The sequence below is a fragment of the Triticum dicoccoides genome, chromosome 7B (assembly GCF_002162155.2).
Source record: "Triticum dicoccoides isolate Atlit2015 ecotype Zavitan chromosome 7B, WEW_v2.0, whole genome shotgun sequence".
In the NCBI taxonomy this organism is placed as follows: Eukaryota; Viridiplantae; Streptophyta; class Magnoliopsida; order Poales; family Poaceae; genus Triticum; species Triticum dicoccoides.
In genome coordinates, this window is record NC_041393.1 from 711,695,224 (window position 1) to 711,702,396 (window position 7,173).

Genomic DNA, 7,173 nt, shown 5'->3' on the forward strand with positions numbered 1-7,173 from the left:
TCCTTCCTCCTCCTCCTCCCTCCCTCCCTAGTTATAATTATTAGAGAGTAGTTATTTTGAATCCTGTAGTTGAAAAAATGTAGGTTCTTAGAATAATGTAGGTTATGATTGAACCCTAGCTAGGATAGATTAGGTCGTATAAACCCTAGTTAATTTATATGAACCCTAGGTTTTTAAATTAGCTAGGTTTTAAAACTAGGACAGAAATTTATTTAGGTTTTTAAATTAGGACAGAAATTTATCTAGGGTTTTAATTAGGTGTAGTTAATAGAATTTAGGTGTTTTAGGTGTACATAACATAATTCTAGGTGTTTTAGTTGTTTTAGGTGTAGTTAAAAAATTCTAGGTATTTATTTAGTTAAAGAAATTGTTGTTATTTCTTTAGTTAAAGCAATTTTTCCTGTGATATGCAAATTTGCGGTGGACATGTCATATTTTGAACATGTCACATTTTGGACATGTCATATTTTTCCGAGTGGCCTATGTTTTGCCATATTTTTACGTTATGGCAAATTTCAGGCACTCGATATGTCCTATTTTTAGCAAAGGTCATGCCAAATTTTCCTAAGTGTTTATTAATTTGTTTTCATAATTAAGCATTTGTTCTCGACGTCGACGATGCCTGACCCACATACTCATCGTCGACTCGGCGGAGGAGGCTTGCTTGATTATAGGGGCCAATGTTCGGGACTGGGCTCCGCCTGGCTGGTACTGGGAGGTGCTACCTTCCGAGGCGCGCAGCTTGGTGAGGAGGCAGCCTATCGTTGACCCGGACCTTATTTGGTGGTGGTCGCGTGAGCCAGTGACGGTGGGGAGGCCTTCGTCCACCGCAGAGGTGGTATCTGACCGTGTCAGCGAGGAGGATGAGCACGTCCATCGCTACATGGTTGCGTTGGAGGGCAGGTCCGACAGTACCTGGATGGTTCTTCAGGGATCTCACTGGAGCTATGATCCTATGATGGTTCCTTCTCTTTGGGTGTCCACTGCCCGTACCGATACCCGTCGTTCGCTAGGGTTCTAGCTGTATTAGTGATGTTATATGTATGATACAATTCAAGATGTATTAGTGATAATATTCGACGATGTACGAATGCAAGAGATGATTTAGTTTTCTTATTTAATGCATGCTAATTTGAATACTAATTCATTTTATGATTTAGTTTTGCTTATTCAATGCATGTCTGTTTCAACTATATGAACATAGGAAATGTCTAACGACGATAGCGATAGGGAATCCGGTATGTGCAAATACTATGAAGACGAGCGCGGCCAGTGCGACAGGCCTCACCTAGTTGGTGATAGGCGCTTCAGCATCAAAATGGATGAGAACTTCGAAGTGCATACAGTAAGTCACAACGACAAGTCTTTTTTTGTAATTAAGCATGACTTCTGCTTCTTTTGCTTCAACTTATAATTAAATTTCTTACTATTCTACTAGTGTATCCCCTGCCATGCAAGAATATATGTCTTGGATAAGATTGGTTTCAGTACTATGGAAACTATGGAGGTAAAAAGAGTTAACTTGAGGACCAAGCATGGTTATAGTTTTCTCGCAAAATTGTACAATACAGACACCTACACCCATTTTGAATGCAAACAATGGAGAGCACTGTGCAAGGCTTATGCATTTGAGTCTGATATGCTTATCACCTTCGACATTCATCCAGAAGATGATATTGAAGATAATATCGACATCTGGGTCGATATGCAGACGCCTCCAGTTCTACCTTTATGTAAGTTTCTCAATCATATTTATGTCTTGGATATTATTTATTCAAAAATAGTTGACAACTAATTTTTATTGACAGCTTATTTCCATTCAAGCAAACATGTCCGGCGCTTGGTAGACATGACCTACCACTGTCTCGGGGCTGAACTAAACTGCGAGGAGACAAGTCATTATGTTTCATGGCTTGAGGATATTCATATTGTGAAGACAAATTATTTTCCTGGACTTAGAAATGTTAGTACTCAAAATGTTCGACCAATAGTGTTCGTACTGAACTACGGCCACATCTATTTAGGAAAGATGATAAGATTTTTACTATTTGTCTTCAGTGCATCTTTTGCATACATATACTAGTAGTGCTTGAACTTGCCATGGATGCACATTTAGTGCCTGAACTTGCAAAATACTTTGAAATGGTTCCATAACTTGGCATGGACGTGCATATGTGGTTCAAATGGCGTTTGCATACGTCCGCGAAGCTGAGGAGGCACGCCAACATGGGGTCTGCTATCAGTGACAAGGGTGTGTGGCCTGGGTTTTTTTGTGGAAAAACTGCCAGATTTGTTTTCTTACAATAAGGCCCTCAGGGAGAAACTGATAAATTATAAAATAGAAACTGGGAGTATAACTATAAGATAAAAATTAAAACGGGTGTGCTAGATCAACCAGCAACGTACCAATCGAGTGCATGCAGTTAGCCACTCGACAACTTCACGTTTGCTGATATTTAATGATTCATAACCTTTATAAACATTTGACTGAACAAAATAAATAAAGAGAATTTAATAATCCAGCAAAACACAACACCAGATTTGTGACCCTAACATCGGATAAAAGCTTGTAGACCAGGCACGGATGCCACTCCAACCAATGAGTTGTCATGTATCAAAATGTACAAGTACTCATTATGACTGTATAACAAACATAATTTCAAAACAATGCAAAAATCTACATGACATTTTAAAGATAATTCATGTGTTATTTTAAAATATATTCATAAAATTGAAAATATTTATGAATGATTAAAATGTTTATATATTTCAAGTATTATTCATGTGAGGATCTGCAGTCTAATGGCGAACTAGGCTCGTTTTTTTTAAAACACACAAACTTATATATAGTACTATATAAATTTTTTAAAACAACACAATTTTTTGGTAAAGCATGAACACATTGATATACTACATATATAGTTTATTAAGAATGTGAAATTTTAAAATTATATGAGATTTTATTTAAATATATGAATGTTTCTAAAATTATTTTAATATTTTATTAAAATGCAAATATTTTTTCAAATTATAAATTATATTCTTAATTCATAATTTTATTACGTGTATTTCTGTTAAATGAAATGAAAAAGAACAAACCCGTTGAAACCTGGTCCACATTGTGGCCCATTTTAGCTAAATGGGGCGGTTATGTTATAAATCTAAATTTACCATTTTACCATTCGATGTTGTCGGTTATAGTGGTATGTGCGGCCGCTATATAGCCCCTGGTTGCATGTTCAAAGCAATGGCACTGTATTGCTGGAAAAAAATATGTTGTCCATCTTTATTTTTATAAAGTGTGTACACCTGCGTGTGTGGTTCAAACCCTGGACCAGGTTTTATTTATTTATAGACTAATATATTTTTTCTCAATTTATCAGTTTCTCTCTGAGGGTCTTTTTGTAAGAAAAGAATTATTCTAGGTGGTTTTCCGCAAAAATAACTAGGCCACACACCTTGTCCCTTACACCCTGGAGTGCCTTGTCAGCGTCATGCGCGTATACAAAATGAGATTTTAATCGTATATGCACGTTCTTGCCAAGTTACGGAACCAGTTCAATGCATTTTGCAAATTCAGGCACCAAAGTGCATATTTGTGGCAAGTTCAAGCACCAGTGATGTATTTAAGCTAAACTTCATTGCTAAGTATGTTACTACGATGTTCTTCAACACGGACTCCCGATGATAGTTGTGCCTCAGTGGATCGAAGCTAAAGGTCGCATGTCCATGGTTAGCATACGGCCAAGACATCCGACAATGCACATGAGTGCATTCAGGATTTCTAAAAGCGAGCAAGTCTTAATAGTCAAAGACTGGAACAAAATTGTGAAGGATCGCAGAGAAGTACTAGGGGGCAGCAATCAGAAGCGTAGCCCACAATTAGGAGACAGGTTCATCTGCATGCTTTAGTATGATGAATCAGGAGCGCTCCACATGTTATATGCTATTTTATCTGAGAGAGAGAGCAGTAGGAGTGATTAGCTAGCTAGAATGAATTTCAAGATGATGATGATGTGCTACACTATGTGGCTATGATGATTAGAAATGTTGGTGGTAATAACTAGCTATGATGATTATTAGCTAGTAGTGTCGGTGGTAATTTTCCCTTATTTGCAACTCCTATGCTGAATTAGAGGCTATGTTGATGCTACTACTAATCATTGTTGGTGAAGCAAATGCATCTAAATTTCCATCCATGAATACTGCATTTGAATATATTTTTAATTTCTAATTAATTAGTTGTAGCGTGGGGTGGAGAAAGCAGCGCTACTAGTACATACGATAGTAACAGCGTGTGTGTAGGAAGAAGCGCTACTAGTACTTAGCATATCTGCAGCATGGGGTATAAAACATGCTACTGCTAATATTTAGCAGTAGCGCCGTAGCAGTAGCGTCGACACCAACGCTACTGGTATGAAAAAACTCCACGCTACTGGTAAGGTTTTTCCTTGTAGTGCACGAATGGTGCCTCCAATTAGTAAATATAAGATTCTAGCATGAATAATAAACATTTATTATGAATAAGCAAATATAAATAACAATTTTATTTTTGCCTCTAGGGCATATTTCCTTCAGTCTCCCACTTGCACTAGAGTCAATAATCTAGTTCACATCGCTATGTGATTTAACAACAATAAATCACATCTTTATGTGATTAACACCCATAGTTCACATCGCCACGCGACCAACACTCAAAGGGTTTACTAGAGTCAATAATCTAGTTCACATCGCTATGTGATTAACACCCAAAGAGTACTAAGGTGTGATCATGTTTTGCTTGTGAGAGAAGTTTAGTCAACGGGTCTATCACATTCAGATTCGTATGTATTTTGCAAATTTTTATGTTTACAATGCTCTGCGTGAGCTACTTTACCTAATTGCTCCCACTTTCAGTATGTATACAGATTGAGACTTAGAGTCATCTGGATTGGTGTAAAATCTTGCATTGATGTAACTCTTTACGACGAACTCTTTTATCACCTCCATAACCGAGAAATATTTTCTTAGTCCTCTTAGTTAACTAAGGATAATTTTGACCGCTGTCCAGTGATCCACTCCTGAATCACTATTGTACCCCCTTGACAAAATCATGATAAGGTAAACAATAGGTCTGGTATACAGCATAGCATACTTCATAGAACCTATGGTTGAGGCATAGGGAATGACTTTCATTCTCTTTCTATTTTCTGTTGTGGTCGGGTTTTGAGTCTTACTCAACTTTACAACTTGCAACACAGGCAAGAACTCCTTCTTTGACTGTTACATTTTGAACATACTTCATAATCTTGTCGAGGTATGTACTCATTTGAAAAATCTTATCAAGCGTCTTTGATCTATCTCAATAGATCTTTATGCCCAATATGTAAGCAGCTTTATCGAGGTCTTTCTTTGAAAAACTCATCTCAAACTCTCTTTTATGCTTTTCAGAAAATTCTACATCATTTCCGATCAACAATATGTCATTCACATATACTTATCAAAAATGTTGTAGTGCTCCCACTCACTTTCTTGTAAATACAGGTTTCTCCGAAAGTCTTTATAAAACTGTATGCTATGATCAACTCATCAAAGCGTATATTCCAACTCGGAGATGCTTGCACCAGTCAACAGATGGATCGCTGGAGCTCGCACACTTTGTTAGCACCTTTAGGATTGACAAAACCTTCTAGTTGTATCATATACAACACTTCTTTAATAAATCCTTTTAGAAATGTAGTTTTTGACTTCCATTTGCCAGATTTCATAAAATATGGAAATTGCTAACATGATTCAGATAGACTTAGGCATCGCTACGCAAGAGAATGTCCCATCGTAGTCAACTCCTTGAACTTGTCGAAAACCCTTTTGCGACTAGTCGAGCTTTGTAGATTGTAACACTACTATCAGCATCTATCTTCCTCTTGAAGATCCATTTATTTTCTATGCCTTGCCGATCATCGAGCAAGTCCACCAAAGTCCACACTTTGTTCTCATACATGGATTCCATCTCAGATTCATGGCCTCAAGCCATTTTGCGGAATCCGGGCTCATCATTACTTCGTCATGGTTCGTAGGTTCGTCATGGTCTAGTAACATGACTTCTAGAATAGGATTACCGTACCACTCTAGTGTCAATCATACTATGGTTGACCTACGAGGTTCGATAGTAACTTGATCTGAAGTTTCATGATCATCATCATTAGCTTCCTCACTAATTGGTGTAGGAATTACTGGAACTGATTTCTGTGATGAACTACTTTCCAATTAGGGAGAAGGTACATTTACCTCATCAAGTTCTACTTTCCTCCTACTCACTTCTTTCGAGAGAAACTCCTTCTCTAGAAAAGTTCCGTTCTTAGCAACAAAGATTTGGCCTTCGTTCATGTGGTAGAAGGTGTACCCAATTGTTTCTTTAGGGTATCCTATGAATAGGCACTTCTCCGATTTTGGTTTGAGCTTATCAGGCTCATGCCTTTTTAACATAAGCATCGCATCCCCAAACTTTAAGAAATGACAGCTTAGGTTTGTTGCCAAACCACAGTTCATACAGTGTTGTCTCAATGGATTTTTACGGTGCCCTGTTTAAAGTGAATGCAGCTGTGTCTAATGCATAACCCCAAAACGATAGTGGTAAATCGGTAAGAGACATCATAGATCGCACCAAATCCAATAAAGTGCGGTTATGATGTTTGGACAAACCATTATGCTGTGGTGTTCCAGGTGGCGTGAGCTGTGAAACTATTCCACATTGTTTTAAATGAAGGCCAAAGTCGTAACTCAAATATTCTCCTCCACGACCAGATCATACAAACTTTATTTTCTTGTTACGATGATTCTCCACTTCACACTAAAATTCTTTGAACTTTTCAAATGTTTCAGACTTGTGTTTCATTAAATAGATATACCCATATCTGCTCAAATCATTTGTGAAGGTCAGAAAATAACGATACCTGATGTCTACTACACAACCTTCTTCTTGTAGACGTTGTTGGGCCTCCAAGTGCAGAGGTTTGTAGGACAGTAGCAAATTTCCCTCAAGTGGATGACCTAAGGTTTATCAATCCATAGGAGGCGTAGGATGAAGATGGTCTCTCTCAAACAACCCTGCAACCAAATAACAAAGAGCCACTTGTGTCCCCAACACACCCAATACAATGGTAAATTGTATAGGTGCACTAGTTCGGCGAAGAG